Below are 23,038 nucleotides of genomic sequence, written 5' to 3'. Positions count from 1 at the left end.
TATTTAGCTCAACTAGCACACTCTTCCAACTAAAGTTGCTTGACCAATCAATTCCTGTGGGATTCGACCTCACTCTATTGTGAGTTTTTACTTGACGACAATTCGGTATACTTGCCGAAGGAAAATTCGTTGAGAGACAAGTTTGTTGTCCTGTTCTGGCGTTTAAACGCCAGTTTTCTTCCCTGTTCTGGCGTTTAAACGCCAGTTTGTTACCCTGTTCTGGCATTTAAATGCCAGTCTGGTGCCCTATTCTGGCATTTAAATGCCCAGAAAGGTGCCAGATTGGGCGTTTAAACGCCTATTTGGCTACCCTTACTGGCGTTTAAACGCCAGTAAGTCCTTCCTCTAGGGTGTGCTATTTTCAATGCTATTTTTTATTTTTTCTTTATTTTTGTAATTGTATTTGTGACTTCACATGATCATCAACCTAAAAGAAAACAAAATAATATAGATAAAATTAAAATAAAATTGGCCTCCCAATAAGTGCTTCTTTAATGTCAATAGCTTGACAGTGAGCTCTCATGGAGCCTCACAGTTGATCAGAGTATGGTTGAGATCTCTCAATACCAAACTTAGAGTTTGGATGTGGCCTCCCAACACCAAACTTAGAGTTTGAATGTGGGGGCTCTGTTTGACTCTGTATTGGGAGAAGCTCTTCATGCTTACTCTCCATGGTTACAGATGGAGAACCTTGTGTCTTTACTACAAGGCATTCTTCATTCGCATGAAGGATCAACTCTCTTCTGTCAACATCAATCACAGCTCTTGCTGTGGATAGGAAGGGTCTTCCAAGGATGATGGATTCATCCTCATCCCTCCTAGTGTCTAGGATTATAAAATCATTAGGAAAATAAAGGCCTTCAACCTTCACTAGCACGTCTTCTACTAGTCCATAAGCCTTTTTCATAGATTTATCTGCCATCTCCAATGAGAATTTGGCAGCCTGTACCTCATAGATTCCCAGTCTCTCCATCACAGAAAGTGGCATCATGTTTATCCCTGACCCCAGGTCACACAGAGCTTTCTCAAAGGTCATGGTGCCTATGGTACAGGGTATTAAGAATTTACCAGGATCCTGTTTCTTTTTTAGGTAAATTTTGCTGAACCAATGTATTCGGTTCATTGGTGAGCAAGCGAGGCTCTTCCTCCCAAGTCTCATTACCAAACAGCTTGGCATTCAGCTTCATGATTGCTCCTAAATATTGGGCAACTTGCCCTTCAACAATGTCTTCATCCTCTTCAGAAGATGAATAGTCATCAGAGCTCATGAATGGTAAAAGAAGGTCCAAGGGAATCTCTATCGTCTCTATATGAGCCTCGGATTCCTTTGGTTCCTCATTAAGGTATTCCTCACTGACCATTGGATGTTCCCTGAGGTCTTCCTAATTGGGATTCACGTCCTCCTCCTCCTCCTCTAAGGTTTTGGCCATGTTGATTATATCAATGGCCTTGCACTTTCCCTTGGGATTCTCTTCTGTATTGCTTGGGAGAGTGCTAGGAGGAGTTTCAGTAACCCTTTTACTCAGTTGGCCCACTTGTGCCTCCAAATTTCTAACGGATGATCTTGTTTCAGTCATGAAACTAAGAGTGACCTTAGATAGATCAGAGACTATGTTTGCTAAGCTAGAAGGATTCTGCTCAGAATGCTCTGTCTGTTGCTGAGATGATGATGGGAAAGGTTTGCTATTGCTAAACCTGTTTCTTCCACCATTGTTATTGTTGAAGCCTTACTTCTGTTGATCCTTCCATGAAAAATTTGGATGATTTTTTCATGAAGGATTATAGGTGTTGCCAAAGGCTTTACCTATATAATTCACCTCTGCCATTGCAGGGTTCTCAAGATCATAAGCTTCTTCTTCAGAAGATGCTTCTTTAGTACTGTTGGATGCATTTTGTAATCCATTCAGACTCTAAGAGATCATATTGACTTGTTGGGTCAATATTTTGTTCTGAGCCAGTATGGCAATCAGAGCATCAATTTCAAGAACTCCTCTCTTTTAAGGCGTCTCATTACTCACAGGATTCCTCTCAAAGGTATACATGAACTGGTTATTTGCAACCATTTCAATAAGTTCTTGAGTTTCTGCATGCGTTTTCTTTAGGTGAATGGATCCATCTGCAGAATGGTCCAGTGACATCTTGGAAAATTCAGACAGACCATCATATAATATATCTAATGTGGTCTATTCTGAAAGCATGTCAGAAGGACACTTTTTGGTCAGTTGCTTGTATCTTTCCCAATCTTCATAGAGGGACTCACCATCTTTTTGTCTGAAGGTCTGAACATCCACTCTAAGCTTGCTCAGCTTTTGAGGAGGAAAGAACTTGGCTAAGAAAGCCGTGACCAACTTATCCCAAGAGTTCAAGCTATCTCTAGGTTGTGAGTCCAACCATGTTCTAGCTCTGTCTCTTACAGCAAAAGGGAAAAGCATAAGCTTGTAGACTTCAGGATCAACTTTATTGGTCTTAACAGTATCACAGATCTGCAAGAACTCAGTTAAGAACTGATAAGGGTCTTCAGATGGAAGTCCATGAAACTTGCAGTTCTATTACAGTAGAGAAACTAATTGAGGCTTTAGCTCAAAATTGTTTTCTCCTATAGCAGGGATTGAGATGCTTCTTCCATAGAAGTTGGAAGTTAGTGTAGTGAAATCACCAAGCATCTTTCTTGCATTGTTGTTTGGTTCGGCCATAATTGTTTCTTTTGCTGCTTCCTTTTCGAAAATTTCAGTGAGGTCCTCTTCAGAGTTTTGTGCTTTAGCTGCTCTTAGCTTCCTCTTTAGAGTCCTTTCAGGTTCAGGATTAGCTTCAACAAGTATGCCTTTATCTTTGTTCCTGCTCATATGAAAGAGAAGAAAACAAAGAAAATATAGAATCCTCTATGTCACAGTATAGAGATTCCTTGAGGTGTCAGAGGAAAACAAGAATGGAAGGATGAGGTAGGTAAGGAAGAATCCGAGCACACAAAGAGAGATGGAGTTCAAATTAACAATGGAGGAGGAATGTTAGTGTTTAAATAGAAAAAGATAAGAGAGGGGGAAGAATTTTCGAAAATAAAAAGGATAAAATTTAACATAAATTTTTGAAAAATTGGTTGTGGTTTTGAAAAAGATAAGAAATAGTAAAACAAACAAAAAATATCAATTAGTTAGTTGAAAAAGATTTGAAAATCAATTTTGAAAAGATAGGAAGTTTAGAAAAGATTTTGAAATCAAATTTTTGAAAAATATATGATTTGAAAAAGATATGATTAAAAAGATATGATTGAAAAAATTTGAGTTGAAAAAGATTTGATTTTGAAAAAAAAAAATAGAAGATTTGAAAAAGATTTTATTTGAGAACAAAATTCCTCTCCTTGTGTCATCCTGGCGTTAAACACCCAGGAGATGCATGTTTTGGGCATTTAACGCCTAATTGCTGCATGGTTTGGGCGTTTAAACGCCCAGCCAGGTACCCTGGCTGGCATTTAAACGCCAGTTTTCCTTCCTCACTAGGCGTTCCTGGCTGGCATTTAAACGCCAGTTTTCCTTCCTCACTAGGCGTTTTGAACGCCCAGCTTTTTCTCTGTAATTCCTATGCTTTATGTCCTTGGATCTTCATTTTGCTAAATCCTTTATTCAAGAAGATATGTTTTTAGTTTTGAAAAACAACAAAATGAGTCAAAACATATAATTCTTGGATCAAAACAGAAGATATATGCAAGAATATTATGAACGTCAAGATGAACACCAAGAACAATCTTGAAGATCAAGATGAACATCAAGAACTCAGTTTTCTTAATGGAAGAAAACATGGAGGACACCAAACTTAGAACTTTCTCATGTTTGGGCCATATGAATGCAAGAGCGCATATGTAGAATATCATGCGGTGCAAATCAATAAATCATGAAGATCAAACAAGGCAATTCATCAAGAACGACTTGAAGATCATCAAGAACACAATGCATGCGTTTCGAAAATTGCAAGACAATTAAAATCATGCAATTGACACCAAACTTAAAATTTGGCCCTAAAGTCAAACAAGAACCATGAAATATTTTTTTGAGTTTTTATGAATTTATAATTTTTTTAGATTTTTCGAAAATAAATTTTGGAAAAACGAAAAGGAAGAAAAATTTTGAAAACTTTTTGAAAATAAAATAAAAGTTACCTAATCTAAGCAATAAGATGAACCGTCAGTTGTCCAAACTCGAACAGTCTCCGGCAACAGTGCCAAAAACTTGGTGCACGAAATTGTGATACACAATGGCGCCAACAACTTGGTACGCACAATTGTAATCTCAACTCTTTCTCACAACTTCGCACAACTAACCAGCAAGTGCACTGGGTCGTCCAAGTAAAAAACCTTACATGAGTAAGGGTCGATCCCACGGAGATTGTCGGCTTGAAGCAAGCTATGGTCACCTTGTAAATCTCGGTCAGTCAGATTCAAATGGGTGATGGAGTTTTCATAATTAAAGGATAAATAAAACATAAAATAAAGATAGAGATACTTATGTAATTCATTGGTGGAAATTTCAGATAAGCGTATGGAGATGCTTCATCCCTCCTGAATCTCTGCTTTTTTACTGCCTTCATCCAATCTTTCATACTCCTTTCCATGGCAAGTTGTATGTTGGGTTTCACCGGCGTTAATAGCTACCTCCCGTCCTCTCAGTGAAAATGGTCCAAATGCGCTGTCACCGCACGGCTAATCATCTGTCGGTTCTCAATCATGTTGGAATAGAATTTAGTAACTCTTTTGTGTCTGTCACTACACCCAACACTCGCGAGTTTGAATCTCGTCACAGTTATCCCTTCCCAGATCCTACTTGGAATACCACAGACAGGGTTTAGACTTTTCGGAGCTCAAGAATGGCTGCCAATATTTCTAGCTTATACCACGAAGACTCTGATCTTTCGGAATGGAGGCTAAGAGATACACACTCAATCTTAAGTAGAATGGAAGTGGTTGTCAGTCACGCGTTCATAGGTGAGAATGATGATGAGTGTCACGGATCATCACATTCATCAGGTTGAAGTGCGAGTGAATATCTTAGAACTAGAATCAGCTTGAATTGAATAGCAAATAGTAGTAATTGCATTAATACTCGAGGAACAGCAGAGCTCCACACCTTAATCTATGGTGTGTAGAAACTCCACCGTTGAAAATACATAAGTGGTCTGGAGGTCCAGGCATGGCCGAATGGCCAGCCTCCCCAAATATGAAAATATGATATCCAAAATTGTCTCTATGATCCGAAGATTCCCAGATGAAAATACAATAGTAAAAGGTCCTATTTATAATGAAACTAGCTTCTAGGGTTTACAGAAATAGGTAAATAATGCAGAAATCCACTTCCGGGCCCACTTGGTGTGTGCTTGGGCTGAGCATTGAGCTTTACATGCGTAGAGGTCTTCCTTGGAGTTAAACACCAGCTTTGGTGCCAGTTTGGGCGTTTAACTCCAACTTTTATGCCAGTTCTAGCGTTTTGACGCCAGAAAAGGGCAGAGAGCTGGCATTTTGATGCCATTTTATGTCATCAAAACTCACACAAAGTATGAACTATTATATATTGCTGGAAAGCTCCGGATGTTTACTTTTCAACGCAATTGAGAATGTGCCATTTGGAGTTCTGTAACTCCAGAAAATCAACTTCGAGCGCAGGGAGGTCAGAATCGAACAGCATCTGTAGTCCTTTTTCAGCCTCTGAATCAGATTTGTGCTCAGGTCCCTCAATTTCAGCCAGAAAATACCTGAAATCACAGAAAAACACACAAACTCATAGTAAAGTCTAAAAATGTGAATTTTTCTTAAAAACTAATAAAAATATACTAAAAACTAACTAAATCATACTAAAAACTATATAAAAACAGTGTCAAAAAGCGTATAAATTATCCGCTCATCAAAAATACAGTGAATCATCATTGCCCTTTTTACAGTGACTTCAGAGCGGTTACTGGTCGGAAGTATAGAACGCCTAATGAAATCCAGCCAGCCCCTAGCAACTGGTTTGAGATCTCCTCTCTTCAGTTGATTTGGAACACCTTTTGAATTAGTTATCCACTTGGTTCCGGGGAGGCATATGTCCTCTAGAACTTGATCTAGCCTTTTATCTTTGGTCATTCTACTATTAAAGGACTCTGGATCATCTTGTAGTTGAGGAAGCTTGAGAACTTCTCTCACTTTGTCAAAGTGGAAGTTAATACTCTTCCATCTGACCATAGTCTGAAAGGAGTAGAAAGCAGTTCCCTCTATTATTTGCTTATCCGTCATCCATATATTTGCATAGAATTCCTGGATCATGTTTCTTCCAACGTGTATCTCAGGATTAGCCAGGGCTTCCCAGCCCCTATTTCGAATCTGCTCTTGGATCTCTGGGTATTCGTCTTCTTTCATATTGAACTTAACTTCTGGGATCACTAATCTTCTGCACACGATTTTTAGGTAATGGTCTGTATGTTCTTTGGTTAAGAACCTCTCATGTACCCAAGATGGTTTTGGATTGTTTTCTTTCTTACCTCTTGAGGTGGGTTATTTTCCTTTAGGGGCCATGATCCCAGTCTGTTTTAGCTCAGTGATCACGAAAAATCACACCAAACTTAGAGGTTTTCTTATCCTCAAGCAAAAGAAAAGAAAGAAGAGGAATAGAGGGAGAGAAGGATTTGAATAATGGTTCAAGGATGGTGGCCGAATGTCTATTTAAAAGGGAGGGGGGATGGGTTTCGAATTTTTAGAAAAAAGATAAGATAGAAAGATATGATTGATAAAAGATAAATATGATATGAAAAAGATAAGATTTTAAAATTTAAAAGAGATGAAAAGATATGAGGAAGTTAAATCTGAATTTTTGTTAACGCATCTAAGAAATAAAAGATAATATGCGTGAATTAAAAAGATTTGGAGAGAAATTGGAAAGATAAATGAGTTTTAAAAACGTTTTGAAAAAAATTTGAAAAGAATTTAAAAAGAATTAAAAAGAATTTATAAGATTATTAATTTTTTGAAATGAAAATTGAAAAATGAATATTTGTAACTTTTTATGCAGAAAATTATGAATTGAAACATGAAAATTTGAAAAAAATTAAATTGGAAACGAAATTACCTCCCCCTTATTGTTCTGGCGTTAAACGCCCAGAATGATAGCCATTCTGGCGTTTAACACCCATCTGGTAGCCATTTTGGGCGTTTAATGCCCAGCCAGGTACCCTGGCTGACATTAAACGCCAGAAATCCTTTGTTACTAGATGTTTTTCTGAACGCCCAGGATGCTGCTATTTCTGGCGTTAAACGCCCAGAATACTACCCATTCTGGCGTTTAACGCCCAAAATGATACCTTTTCTGGCGTTAAACGCCCAAAATGATAGCCATTCTGGCATTTAATGCCCAAAATGCCTCTTTACTGGCATTTTAATGCCAGTGACCTCTTTTTCTCTGTGATTCCTCTGCTTTATGTTCTGAACCTTCATTTCTCTGTATTATTTACTGAAAAAAAACATGAATGACAAAATTAAATAAACTCGTATAATTGTTATAAACATCTAATTTCTGCTAATGGCTGAGTTGCCTCCCAACAAGCGCTTCTTTACTGTCTTTAGCTGGACTTTACTGAGCTTTAATCTAGTCTCAGCCTTGAGCATTCTTGCTCAATATTGCCTTCAAGATAATTCTTGACTCTCCGTCCATTAACAATGAAATTTTTGTCAAAGTCAATGTCCTGATGCTCTACATATCCATATGGTGACACACTTGTAATCACATATGGTCCCTTCCACCGGGATTTAAATTTTCCAGGGAACAATCTGAGCCTAGAGTTAAACAGCAGAACCTTCTGTCTTGACTCAAAGACTCTAGATGACAGCTTTCTGTCATGCCAACTTTTTGCTTTCTCCTTGTAAATTTTAGCAATTTCGAAAGCATTGAGTCTGAACTCCTCCAACTCATTCAACTGTAGTAATCTTTTCTCTCCAGCTACCTTGGCATCAAGGTTTAGGAACCTGGTTGCCTAGTATGCCTTGTGTTCCAGTTCCACTGGCAGATGACAGGCTTTTCCATACACAAGCTGGTATGGAGAGGTCCCTATAGGAGTCTTGAATGCGGTTCTGTATGCTTGATAAACCCCCATTTTATGAGTCATCTTGTGCTTAAATTGAGTGTTTTTATCAAATCTTCACTCACTTATTCATGTAAATTGCATGCTTTTACTATTCCTTCCTCATTTTATGATATATGTGAAAACATGTTTCCTATGCTTTAAAAATATTAAATTTAATTATCCTTTATTACCATTCGATGCCGTGATTTGTGTGTTAAGTATTTTCAGGTTTCATAGGGCAGGAATGACTTAGATGCCAAAAAGGAGACACATAAAACTGGAAGGAAAGCACAAAAATGGAGTTTTGAAGAAAAAGTTGCGACGCGAACGCATGGACGACGCGGACGCATGCTTAGAGCAGAACGTAATTGACGTGGACCGTGACTGACGCAGACGCGCAGAAGAGCAAAACTCCAGATGACGCGAACGCGTGACCCATGCGTACGCGTGATAGATGCCACGTGCAGAAATTGCAGAAAACGCTCCTAGCGATTTCTGAACCCTCTTTTGGCCCAGATCCAAGTCCAGAAGCACATATTAGAGGCTATAAAGTGGGAAATCCATCCATTCATCAAAAACAATTCATACAAATTGATAATTTTAGGTTTTTAGCTGTAGTTTTTAGAGGGAGAGGTTCTCTCCTCTCTCTTAGGATTAGGATTTAGGATGTCTATTATGTTCAGACTACTTCTCTTCATCACAGGTTCAGTGTTCCTTTAATTTATTTTCTACTTTTATTTATTCTATTACTTTAATTTATGAACCCTTATGTTAGACTTGATTTCTCTTATTTATGCAATTTGAGGTAATTCATATTTATGACTTTAATTTAGCTTTTTACACCCTTTGACCTTGGTTGAGTAATTAGTAACACTTGAGTTATCAAACTCAGCTGTTGATTGAAATTGGAATTCTTTGCTGATTAATTTATACTCCAATAACTCTAGTCTTTCCATAGGAGTTGACTAGGACTTGAGGATCAAATTAATTAGTCCGCTTGACTTTCCTTTATTTAGTAAGGGCTAACTAAAGTGGGAGCAGAGTCCAATTCTCATCACACCTGATAAGGATAACTAGGATAGGACTTCAATTTCTTGTACCTTGCCAAGAGATTCTATAATTATTAATTTATTTTCTTTTCCATTTAAATAACTCGTTCCTTACTTTAAAAACCCAAAATTATACTGCTTTCTTTAACCAATAATAAATCATACCTCCTTGTAATTCCTTGAGAGACAACCCGAGGTTTAAATACTTCAGTTATAAATTTTATTGGGTTTTGTTACTTGTGACAACCAAGTTTTTGTACGAAAGGGATTCTCTGTTGGTTTAGAAACTATACTTACAACGCGATTATATTTGTGAAATTCTTTACCGATAGAAATCCGTTCGTTAATGCCCACAGAGCATCATCCAGACTTCTTGCCCAATCCCTTCTACGGGTATTTACAGTCCGTTCTAGGATTCGTTTTAGTTCTCTATTTGAGACTTCAGCTTGCCCATTTGTCTGTGGGTGATATGGTGTTGCCACTTTGTGGTTAATTCCATATCAGATCAGAGCAGAGTCAAGCTGTTTATTACAAAAATGAGTGCCTTCATCACTGATCAGAACCCTAGGGACACCGAACCGGCTGAAGATATGCTTCTGGAGGAATTTCATCACTATCTTAGTATCATTAGTGGGTGTTGCAATTGCTTCTACCCACTTAGATACATAGTCTACAACCACCATAATATAAGTGTTTGAATATGATGGTGGGAAAGGCCCCATGAAGTCAATACCCCATACATCAAACAACTCAATCACTAAGATCCCTTGTTGAGGCATAGCATAACCGTGAGGTAGATTACCAGCTCTCTGGCAACTGTCACAGTTACATACAAACTCTTGGGAGTCTCTATAGAGACTAGGCCAATAGAAGCCACATTGGAGAACTTTTGTGGCTATTCGCTCACCTCCGAAATTTCCTCCATTTTGTGATCCATGGCAACGCCATAGGATCTTCTGTGCCTCTTCTCTAGGCACACATCTACAAATTATTCTATCTGCACATCTCTTAAAGAGAAATGGTTCATCCCACAAGTAGTACTTTGCATCAGAAACCAATTTTTTTGTTTGCTACCTATTATACTCTTTGAGTATGAATCTCACAGCTTTATAATTTGCAATGTCTGCAAACCACGGTACTTCCTGAATGGCAAAGAGTTGCTCATCCGAAAAGGTTTTAGAGATCTCAGTAGGAGGGAGGGACGCTCCTGCTACTGGTTCTATCCGGGACAGGTGATTGGCTACTTGGTTCTCTGTCCCTTTTCTGTCTCTTATTTCTATATCGAACTCTTGTAGAAGCAACACCCATCTTATGAGTCTGGGTTTTGAATCCTGCTTTGTGAGGAGATATTTTAGAGTAGCAAGGTCAGTGTACACAATCACTTTTGATCCTACTAAATAAGATCTGAACTTGTCAATGGCATAAACCACTACAAGCAACTCCTTTTCTGTGGTTGTGTAATTCTTCTATGCGACATTTAAAACACGGCTAGCATAATAAGTAACATGCAGAAGCTTGTCATGCCTCTATCCCAATACTACACCAATGGCATGGTCACTAGCATCACACATTAGTTCGAATGATAATGTCCAGTCTGGTGCAGAAATGACTGGTGCTGTAACCAGTTTAGCTTTCAGAGTCTCAAAGGCCTTCAGACACTCTGTGTCAAAGACAAATGGTGTATCAGCGGCTAGCAGATTGCTCAGAGGTTTTGCAATTTTTGAGAAATCCTTTATAAACCTCCTATAGAATCATGCATGCCTCAGAAAACTTCTGATTGCCTTAACATTGGCAAGTGGTGGTAATATTTCAATTACCTCTACCTTAGCTTGATCCACCTATATTCTTTTGTTCAAAATTCTGTGTCCAAGGACAATTTCTTCAGTCACCATAAAGTGACATTTCTCCCAATTTAAAACCAGGTTAGTCTATTGGCATCTTTTTAGAACAAGTGCTAGATGGCCAAGACAGGAGTTGAATGAGTCTCCAAATACTGAAAATTCATCTATGAAGACTTCCAGAAATTTCTCTACCATATCAGAGAAGATAGAAAGCATGCATCTCTGAAAGGTTGCAGGTTCATTGCACAGACCAAATGGCATCCTTCTGTAGGCAAATACTCCAGATGGACGTTTGAATGTTGTCTTCTCTTAGTCCTGAGGATCTACTACAATTTGGTTGTAACCTGAATAGCCATCCAAAAAGCAGTAGTATTCATGACCTGCTAGTCTCTCTAGCATCTGGTCTATGAATGGTAAAGGAAAATGATCATTTTTGGTGGCTGTATTGAGCCTTCTATAGTCAATACACATACGCCACCTTGTACATGTTCTTGTAGGAACCAGTTCATTCTTTTCATTATGAACTACTGTCATGCCTCCCTTCTTTGGGACAACTTGGACAGGGCTCACCCAAGGGATATCAGAAATAGGATAAATAATCCCAGCCTCTAGTATATTAGTGACCTCTTTTTGCACCACCTCCTTCATGGCTGGATTCAGCCGCCTTTACGGTTGAACCACTGGCTTAGCATCATCCTCCAATAGGATCTTGTGCATGCATCTGGCAGGGCTAATGACCTTAAGATCACTTATGGACCACCCAAGAGCTGTCTTGTGTGTCCTTAGCACCTGAATTAGTGCTTTCTCTTCCTGTGGCTCTAAAGCAGAGCTTATGATTACCGAAAAAGTGTCATCTTCTCTTAGAAATGCATATTTCAGGGATGGTGGTAATGATTTGAGCTCGGGTTTAGGAGATTTCTCCTCTTCCGGGGGAGTTTTCAGAGATTTTTCTATTTTCTCTAGTTCCTCCTGATCAGGCAGAACCTCTTTAAAAATATCCTCTAGCTCTGATACGAGACTCTCAGTCATATTAACTTCTTTCATCAGGGAGTCAATAATATCAACGCTCATGTAGTCTTTAGGTGTGTCTAGATGCTGCATAGCTTTGATAGCATTCAACTTAAACTCATCCTCATTGACTCTCAGGGTTACCTCCCCTTTTTGGACGTCAATGAGGGTTCGTCTAGTTGCTAGGAAAGGTCTTCCTATAATGAGAGTTGCACTCTTGTGCTCCTCTATTTCCAACACTACAAAGTCAGTGTGGAAGGCAAATGGCCCAACCTTGAAAATCATGTCCTCAATTACGCCTGATAGAATTTTAATGGAGCCATCAGCAAGTTGGAGACATATTCAGGTTGGTCTGACTTCTTCAATCAAACCAAGCTTTCTGGTAGTGGATGCAGGTATTAGGTTGATACTTGCCCCAAGATCACATAAAGCTGTCTTGGTACAAGCATTCTCTAATGTGCATGGTATCATAAAGCTTCCGGGATCTTTAAGCTTATCTGGTAAGCTTTTTAATATGACTGCACTGCATTCTTCAGTGAGAAAAAATTTTTCAGTCTCCCTCCAATCCTTCTTACTGCGTAAGTGCCTCTGCAAACGGAATCTTTATTTCAAGAGTCCTGAGATAGTCTGCAAAGTGGGCAAATTGTTTATCATGTTCCGCTTGGCAAAGTTTCTGAGGATAAGCAATCTTAGCTTTATATTCTTCAACCTTAGTTGCTGCAGGTTTATTTCCTACATAAGTGATTGGAGAAGCCCGCTTAAGGGGGCTGATATCAGCACTTGCAGGTGTCTGATCCCTCACTGTCGTTTGAACGCCAGAACTGGGTGCTGTATGGACGTTTAAGACCAGATTGCCACCTTTTTCTGGCGTTTAAACGCCAGAGTTGGCTGCTGTATGGGCGTTTAACGCCGACTTCTGACCCTTTTCTGGTATTTGAATGCCAGAATCATTCCTCTTTGGGCTCTTACTATCCTCAGAGGAATTTTGGGCAGTGAATTGGTCATCCTCTTTCAATTGTTCCTTTCTTGGCTTTCTGCTGCTTTGAGTTGAGACATTCAGCGTCTTCCCACTCCTTAAATGAACAGCTTGGCACTCTTCTGTTATCTATTTAGATAACTGCTATCTTGTCTGATCCAATTGTGCTTCCATATTCTTGTTAGCATTTTGGTGTCTTGTAGAATCTCTTTAAATTCTGCTAACTATTTTGTTAGAAAAAGCAATTGCTGATTGAGTTCAGCAACTTGTTCTAGAGGACTAAGTTCAGTAGATACTGCTTTAGCCTCTTCTTTCATGGAGGACTCACTACTTAAGTACAGATGCTGATTCCTAGCAACTGTATCAATGAGCTCTTGAGCCTCTTCAATTGTCTTTCTCATGTGAATAGATCTACTAGCTAAGTGGTCTAGAGATATCTAGCCTTTTCTGTAACCCCGTAGTAAAAGATATCTAATTGCACCCATTCTGAAAACATTTCAGAGGGGCATTTCCTTAGCATCTCTCTGTACCTCTCCCAGGCATTATAAAGAGATTCATTATCCTCTTGTTTAAAGCCTTGGATGTCCGACCTTAGCTATTTCATCCTTTTTGGAGGGAAATATTAATTCAGAAATTTGTCTGACAACTGTTTCCATGTTCTTATGCTGGCTTTGGGTTGGTTGTTTAGCCACCTCTTAGCTTGGTCTTTTACAGCAAATGGAAACAGCAATAATCTGTAGACATCCTGATCCACCTCCTTATCACGTACTGTGTCAGCAATTTGTAAGAACTGTACCAGAAACTCAGTAGGTTCTTCCTGTGGAAGACTGGAATACTGGCAATTTTGCTGCAACATGATAATGAGCTGAGGATTTAACTCAAAATTACTGGCTCTGATGGGGGGTATACAGATACTCCTCCCGTATGAAGCAGTAGTGGGGTTAGCATATGACCTCAGAGTCCTTCTGGACTGTTCATTTCCACTTAGGTCCATGATGGAGAAAGGGAGATGATGTGGATTGTAAAAATTTTCTCTTTTTTCTTTTTTTTTGAAATTAAAATAAAGTAAATAATAATAAAAAAATGATGCAAGTTTCAAAAATTAATAAAAGAAAAAGAAATAAAAGAAATTAGAAAACTGAATTAATTAATTAATTAAAAAGATTTGAAAATTTTTGGTGTGGATTTTCGAAAAATGAAGAGAGAGAAAGTGGTTAGGAAGTTTTGAAAAAGATATGTCTTAAAATTAAAGATACTTGTAAGAAAATAAATAAAAGAAAAGATTTGAAAAATATATGATTTTAAAATTGTAAAGATTGAAACTTTCTTAATAAGAAAACACAAAACTTAAAATTTTTCAATCAAAATAATAAAATAGGACAAGTAATTCAAAAATTATATAAAAAAGAAAAAGATTTTGAAAATTTTTATAAAAGATTTTCGAAAAATAAAATAAAAAATTTGAAAAAGAATTTTTTTGAAAAAGATTTAAAAAGATAAATTTTTAAAATTGAAATTTCGACTTGACTAACAAGAAACTACCAAATTTTAAAAATTTTAACTAAGTCAACCTAAGGAATTCGAAAATGATGAGTAAATAAAGGAAAAGATATTTTTGAATTTAATGAGGAAAGAGAAAAACAATAAAAAGAAACAAGACTTAACAATTTTGGATCAAAACAAAGAAAACAACCAAGAACACCTTGAATGTCAAGACGAACACCAAGAACACTTTGAATGTTAAGATGAACACCAAGAACTATTTTTTTTTGAAATCTTTAAGAAAATAAAAACACAAAGGACACCAAACTTAAAAATTTTTATACTTTGGACACTAATAATTCGAAAATGCACAAGAAAAACAAGGAAAGACACAAAACAAGAAAAACTAAAGATCAAACAAGGAAAATAAACAAGAACAACTTGAAGATCAAGAAAGAACAAGGAACATAAAACTCAAAAATATGAAGAATAAAAAGAGCATACAATTCGAAAAATTGAAGGAAAATAAAAACATGCAATTGACACCAAACTTAAAACATGAAACTAAACCCAAACAGAAGATTTATTAGTTTATTGATTTTATCTATTTATTAAAAATTTTCGAAAGAAGATCTAGAAAAAGAAAACAAGGATTTGAAAATTTTAACAAAAACAATAAAAAAGAAAAAAAACTCAAAGAAAAATTCAAGATTAATACAGAAAAATAAGATTTTTGAAAGATTTTTTAAAATAAAATAAAAGACTCAAATTTAGTGACTCTAAACCAAAAAGATAAATTTTTCCTAATCTAAGTAACAAGATGAACCGTCAGTTGTTCAAACTCGAACAATCCCTGACAGCGGCGCCAAAAACTTGGTGTACGGAGTTGCGATCACACCTTTGCAACTCTGCACCACAAACCAGCAAGTACATTGGGTCGTCCAAGTAATAATTCCTTACGTGAGTAAGGGCCGATCCCACAGAGATTGCTGGCTTGAAGCAAGATATGGTTATCTTGTAACTCTTAGTAAGGAGATTAGTGATAAAAATAATTTCGTTTGTATAAAGCAAAAGAGCATGAAATAAATGATACTTGTTATTCGGTAATGGATAACAGGTTGAGGTTTCGGAGATGCTTTATCTTCTGAATCTCTGCTTTCCTATTGTCTTCTTCTCCAAACACGAATGACTTCCTTCCATGGTAAGCTATATGTTGGTGGATCTCCGTTGTCAATGGCTACCATCCGCCCTCTCAGTGAAAATGGTCCAGGTACGGTTTCTGTACGGCTAATCAACTGTCGGATCTCTCATCTCGGATGAAAAATACCACTCACAGCTACCGCACGGCTAATCATCTGTCGGTTCTCACTTGTGTCGGAATAGCATCTCTCTATCCTTTTGCACACTGTCACTGCGCCCAACATTCGTGAGTTTAAAGCTCGTCACAGTCACCCCGTCCCAGATCCTACTCGGAATACCACAGACAAAGTTTAGACTTTCCGGATCTCAGGAATGCTGCCATTTGGTTCTAGCCTCTACCACGAAGGTTCTGATCTCACGAGTTTAAATGCTCTGTTGTCAGGAGATGCAAGTCAAACTCGTGGATTAGAAACCCAAGAGATACGCACTCAAGCTGTCGCTCAATGACTACGTTGAGCTCGAGTAGAACGGAAGTAGTTGTCAAGCACGCGTTCATAAATTTGAGAATGATGAGTGTCACGGATCATCATATTCTTCATGTTGAAGTACGAGTGAGTATCTTAGATCATAAGCAAGCGTGATTGAATAGAAAACAGTAGTAATTGCATTAATCCATTGAAACACAGCAGAGCTCTTCACCCCTACCTATGGGGTTTAGAGACTCATGCCGTAGAAGATACAATATGAGATGTAAATTGTCATGAGTTCTAAAATGAATCTCTAAAAGTAGTTTTTATATTAAACTAGTAACCTAGGTTTATAGAAAATGAGTAACTAAGTGCAGATAGTGCAGAAATCCTCTTACGGGGCCTACTTGGTGAGTGTTTGGACTGAGATTTCAAGCTTCAACGTGCATATGCCTCAAATTGGAGTTAAATGCCACCCTGGGTGCCAAAATGGGCATTTAATGCCAAGAAGTATGCCAGTTCTGGCGTTTTATGCCAGAAAAGGTTTCTGGCTGGCGTTTAACGCAAATTTGGACCATCAAATCTCAAGCAAAGTATGGACTATTATACATTTCTGGAAAGTCCAAGATGTTAGCTTTCCAGCCGAATTGAGAGAGTGCCAATTGGACCATCTTAGCTCCAGAAAAATGCATTTGAGTGCAGGGAGGTTAGAAAATACCTGAATCAGATAATTGCTCAGGTCCCTTAATTTCAGTCAGAAAATACCTGAAATTATAAAAAAACACACAAACTCATAGTGAAGTCCAGAAATGTGATTTTTTAAAAAAATTAATAAAAATATAACAAAAAGTGAATAAAACATGCTAAAAACTATATGAAAACACTGCCAAAAAGCGTATAAAATATTCGCTCATCAGAGTTCCAATTAATTAACTCCAAAGCCAAGTTGGGACTCTAATCCATTGACATGAATGCCATTTTCACAAACATGTAAAGGGAGTAGAAAAGAGACATGGTAATTAAAATTGAATTAATAAAACTAAAAATTTGTATTGAGAAATGAATTGAAGAAAATTTAACTAATTAACGGGATTAAATATAAAAATGGTTCTTTGCATTAATAATTTCAAAATTAAGAAAATTCGAACATGAATTGGAACAACTGATGGAAAATAAAAGAGTAAAGTAATAGAGAAGCAAACTAAATGGTGACAACTTCAAGTGAAGGTAGTAGCAGCTCTCTCTAAATCCATTCTAAAAGCGAAAACTATGAAAAATGCTAGAACCCTAGAAGAGGTAGTGTTTTCTCTCTAGAATTTAAAACTAAACTAAAACTAAGTGAGAATGAAAGTGTGTCCAAGTCTCAACTACACCCCTGCCTCTATTCTGGACTTTTGGGCCTAAAACTGGGTGAAAAAGGGGCCCAGAAATCACTCCCAGTGGATTCTGATATCTGCAGCATGTGACGGCCTGTGACACGTACGCGTTGTCCACGCGTACGAGTCGATGCGCATTCTCCTAATTACGCGTACACGTGCTACACGCGTGCTACATGCGTGCGCGTCGATGCACTTTCTCCTGGCCACGCATACGCGTGCTACACGCGTGCGCATCGTGGCTCGCCCATGAAATCCTTACTTCCTTGTATTCCTTCATCTTTTTCATGCTTCTTATCCATCCTCTAAGTTATTCCTACCCTATAATCCCTGAAAACACTTAACACACATATCACGGCATCGAATGGAAATATAAGAGGATTAAAAATAACGAAATTAAGGCCAAATAAGCATGTTTTCAATCATAACATCAATTTAGGAAGGAAAATGTAAAACCAGGCATTTTATATGAATATGTGTATAAAAGATTGATAAAATCCACTCTATTTAGCACAAGATAAACCATAAAATAGTGGTTCATCAAGTCTTTAATTTCTCATATGTCTAACCATGAATTGTTTACTATTTTCATATCAGTTTTTCAAGATTTTGCTGATTTATTGGTGAGTTTTGAAGGCATTAATATAGATGGAAAGAAAAAATCAACCAATTCCATACTTTAGTGAGCAAATACATAAAATAAGTATCAAATACTCAATATATGACACCGTATTTTATGTTTTGCATTTGATATTTCAAAGAATCTTGAACAAGAGGTATACAAAATGGACTGAGTTACTTGATTATTCTCCATATATAACTGAACAAGGTAATGAGAATGTAGTTACTTATGATTTGCTCAAAAAGTATGAGTTAATCACCACTCTTACTCCTAACTTGTTAATATTTGAACATATAAAAGATTTTAATGAAATCAAATCTGATTTTTAAAATAGTGATTTAAAGGGGCATAGTAGAATAAAAAGAATCATAGATTTGTTATCGATATATATTTGTTGGCCTCATAGACGTTGTGTTGTTGATGGAATTTTTTCTGATTTTATTGCATATAAGAAAGTTGAATCCTAAGCTTTCTCAAATATATTGTGCATTTCTTTGTTTATTCCTATTCATACGTGGATTGATATTTTTATGATTCTACTATATTTGCCTAGAATTCAAAAATGGAATTATAATATTGTTCTTCTTGTGGACAAAACTACTATGACAGTATTTTTAATTATATAATAAAATATTAAAGTTTTCACACACATTACTTGGTTGTTTTTAAAAGAGATTGATTATGTGCTGACCTATGTTAGTTATTTGGATGATCATATTTATGGTAAGAGTGTTTTGAATCATTATTTGCTAGAAATTGACCATCCTTATAATTCAGTAATTTATAATTGAGTTTGTGGATGGATTTTAACCATTTGAATAGTTTGGACATGATGCCTTTACTTTTGAGTGATGTTTTTACTTTAGATGGTAAAAGTAACACTGAAAACACTAAAATAAAGGCTCATAACATAGTTAACATGAAAGACATAGGCACTATTCAATAGATCAAGAAGAGCCATCAAAATATAGTCTTTGAACTAGGAGATTGGATTTGGAATCTAAGTGTTGCTACAGAAGATGGTCCATTCCAAGTGTTAGTGTTAGAGAATACGAATGACAATATCAACAAGATAAATTTAATTGGTAAGTACTATGCTTTATCTACGATTGATATATCCTATTTTACTCCTTTTATTATACATGCATATTCGAGGATGAATCTTTTTAAAGAGGGAGAGGATGATACAAGTTTAAGAGAGCATTTATATCATTTTAAAAAAAAAGTACAGAATGGTAATTTTGTCATGTTTAAGGATCTAAATACTAGAAGAATTATACTATGTCGGTCTTGGATATCAAAAAGACCAAGAGTTCATCTCAAAAATAATAGTGCTAACTGGCGGCACTCCACATGAAAGAAAGATAAGGCTCATCAGGCTAAACGAGGACATCAAGAAGTCAGAGTTATTTTCAAGTTTATTAAGAGGCACAAGTTTAGTATTAAATTCAAAATTATTTAGTTATATTTAATTTTGATATGTTGTTATGGTTTGTTAAAAGATTTGATTTGATTTTGATTTGTTTAGTAATATTTTTTAGTGTTTAAAATTTACATCAAATATGATCTAATCTATTAAGATTATATCTAATTTAAATTAATTACCATATCTTTAGAAACTTATTAATTTAAACTAAATCTAATCTGATGTAATAAGATCAAATATAATTTAAATTAGTTAGACTTAATTCTAGAATTATATTTTTTTATTTAATTTTAGATTTTATTATAGAAAGAATTAGTCACTTTTATGCTAATTAATTAGAGATCTATTTAAGTAAATTTATAAGATATTTTATGTAATTCTTTTATGAATGAATGTGAAATTGTGTTTCATAGAAGGTAGTGTGATGAATCCACATTTGATGATGATTTTTGGTTAGAATTGAATGGATTTCGTCATATAAACTTACACTTATTCTCTTGAATAGCATACTTTTGAACTTTCCTCCCAATTTGTGCTTGATTATGAAAATATGCTCTTTTGTGCCCAGTTTAATATATTTTTATTCCATTCACCTTCCATTTGATGCCTTGATGTTGTTTGTGAGTGATTTCAGGTGTATAAGGTAGGAATGGGTTGGAGAAAAAGGAAGAAGAGCATGCAAAGTGGAGGAAACATGAAGAATCAAAGGAGATGAGTTCAGAGACGTGTGCGTGCGCACAGCTACTTGTGCGTACACACAAGAACCCAAGCAGAGTGCATGGATCGTTCCGAGCGCGTCGCGCGTCCAGCCAAGCATCGCCTAGTGTGTGTGCGTACAGATACTTGTGCGTATGCACAGGAAGAGATTTTCGCAAAGTGTGCGGATGCACACGTCTGTGCGTCCGCACAGGTGTTCGCGCATGACTACATTAAAATGGCACGTGACTCGCGATTTGAAGGCTGTGGAGGCCGATAACATAGCATATCATTAGGATACTTTTAGGAGTAATAGTAGGAAGCTTTTAGTTTAGTTTTCTCTAAGTTTTTCATCTTCTCTATTAGGGTTTATATTAAGGTTTTACAAAGTGCCATTTCCATTTTTGATCTTAGATTTTGCTAGCTTCCATTGTAAGTATTCTCTTGTTATTAATCTTTATAGTTACATTGTTGTTACTCTTTCTTCTAATTCAAGTTATAGTTTCATTTTCACTTCTCATTTGCAATTTCAATTTCTTGTTGATGAATTTGATGTTTGATGTTTGTTTCATGCTTCCTTGTGTTATTCTTGTTGATTGAGATTAATTGTTGCTTTTAGTTTCAAGCTTTTTCTCATTTTTCCCATGTTTAATCTTTTTGCCCACCAAGTGTTTGACAAAATGCGAAACATGGTTTTAGGCTAAATTTTTGGCTCTTGGCTTGGGTAAAGTGAGCAATTGGATTTCTAGAGTTGGAATGTCCAACATTTAGTGTCAATTCTTGGATTGTTAATTGTCCTTGTTCCCACTAACGCTAATTTGTTGCTAAGGCAATTAGCAAGCAATTTAGGATTTGTGGGTTAAGAACACTTATGCTCATTTAACTTACTTTCCGATGTAAGGATTGATCAAGTGAGACTAATCCATCATAATTGTCATAGTTGTAGTTCTAACAAGGAAAGGACCCTTAGCTCACTCCAAGCCATGACTCTTTTTATGCTTTCAATTTTCCTTACACTTCAATGTTAATCTCTTTTATACTTTACTTGTTTATATTACATAGTCGGTTCTTTAATTTCTTTATTAGTTCACTAATTACAATTTTGAATATTCTTTTATTACTTTATACGTTCATCTCCTTTTAGAAAACCCCTTGATCACTTCAACTGGAATTGCACACTCATTGTTCTCAAGTGTTCCTTGGGAGACGACCCGGGAGTCAAATACTCTCAGTTTTGAATTAGTTTTGAATTGTGACATGTCTTTTGAATTTTTAATTTGATTGATGATCAATTGTTGGGTTTGGACTATGCTTGCAATGTCAATCCTATTTTTAGTGTGAAAATCCAAGCCTATGCAATTCGGTCGTCGCCAAATTTTGGCACCGTTGCCGGGGAGTTCACTTTAAGAGCAATGAGTGCTATAATTTTGGTTGTGTAAATATGTGAATAATGTGAATACTTGATTTTGGTTTGCTACTTGGCACTAATTGTAGATACTACTCTTCTTAGCTAGTCTTAGTAATTGTAGATTGTTAAGTTGGTTCTTGTTTACTTGCCTGCTTTTATTTTGCTTTTCATAATTGCATGCTTTCACTGCCTCCTCAGTTGAATGACACGGTTGCTTCCAGACTCAAGCTTAGCCACTTTTGATATGGAAATTGAAAGAACTTTAACTCGTATAAGGCAAGTTTGGCACTGGCTAGCTTTTGTGAATAGTGAATCGGGCTCCCTTGAGGAGCACTCCAATTCACTATCACCACCAATCCGTGACCATCATTCTCCAATCAACGAGGAGACCATATGTTCATCTATGGGAAGTACTGAAATCTCTTTGAGTGACTCAGGTGACACCGTCATGGCGGACCCACCTCGAAGGATCACCTTGAAGGAGGCCAGAGCTCCTGATCTTAACTTACAACCGCTTCAAATTTTGTATCCGGCTTTGGATCCAAATTTTGAGCTCAAGTCCAGCACGATAAATTTGCTCCCCAAATACAATGGGCTTCCTAGGGAAGATCCTCTGATGCACCTAAAGGATTTTCAAGTTGCATGTGCAATTCCGAGAAGACATGGGGCGGACGAAGCCGCAGTGTTGATCTTTGCTTTCCCTTTCACTTTGGAGGAAAAAGCGAAGGAGTGGTTTTATACTCAACCAGGAGAAGTTAGATCAATTGGGACTTGTTGCGTAAAGAATTTTTGGAAAAGTTCTACCCTACTCAGAAAACAGACAAGTTGCGAAGAGAGATCTCTTTCATTGTGCAACGAGATGGGGAGACTTTGTATGAGTACTGGGAGAGATTCAAGAAGTTGTTGGAGGCTTTCCCTCATCACCGGATTGATGAGTTAGTTCTTATCAGTTATTTTTGTCAAGGAATGCACCACCAAGACAAGCTTCTCCTAGATGCCGCGAGTGGAGGATCATTGTCGAAAAATAAGATCGCTGCAGAAGCGTGGAAAGTTATATCAGACTTAGCGGACTCAACCCAACACTCAAGGGCAAGAAGTTCACAACCAAAAGCTGTGAGTGAAGTTTCTCCCTCCGGAGATGCTATTTTGACTAAAACCCTCGGTGAGATAACAATCTTGTTGTGACAAATCACCCAAGGGCAACAGATCCCCCAAGCATTGATAAATGTTCCACTTCCACCTCCAAGGATCGAAGGACCATCAAGAATATATGGTGTTTGTGCTTGTAATACTCATTACACCGATGAGTGCCCTCAGCTCCAAGAGGACACTACATTGGCGGTAGCAAACCCTTTTCCGCAAAGACCCAATCACAACCAAGGATACCAACATGGAGGCAATCAAAACCAATGGGGGAGGGATAATTCAACTCAAAGGTGGAATCAAGCTCCTCAATCTCAACCCAACCAAA

General features: G+C 37.0%; 1 non-coding gene across 1 annotated transcript; it reads right to left on the bottom strand.

The window, feature by feature from the left end:
- Positions 1–22,389: 22,389 nt before the first annotated feature.
- LOC112714140 (small nucleolar RNA R71) lies at positions 22,390–22,496 on the bottom strand. The gene has a single exon (XR_003159096.1). It is a non-coding gene; the product is annotated as a small nucleolar RNA R71 (small nucleolar RNA).
- Between the last annotated feature and the right edge of the window lie 542 nt (positions 22,497–23,038).

Source organism: Arachis hypogaea, chromosome 9, assembly GCF_003086295.3.
Source record: "Arachis hypogaea cultivar Tifrunner chromosome 9, arahy.Tifrunner.gnm2.J5K5, whole genome shotgun sequence".
In the NCBI taxonomy this organism is placed as follows: Eukaryota; Viridiplantae; Streptophyta; class Magnoliopsida; order Fabales; family Fabaceae; genus Arachis; species Arachis hypogaea.
Note: the sequence above shows the minus strand (reverse complement) of the source record. Positions and strands in the feature narration are given on the sequence as shown.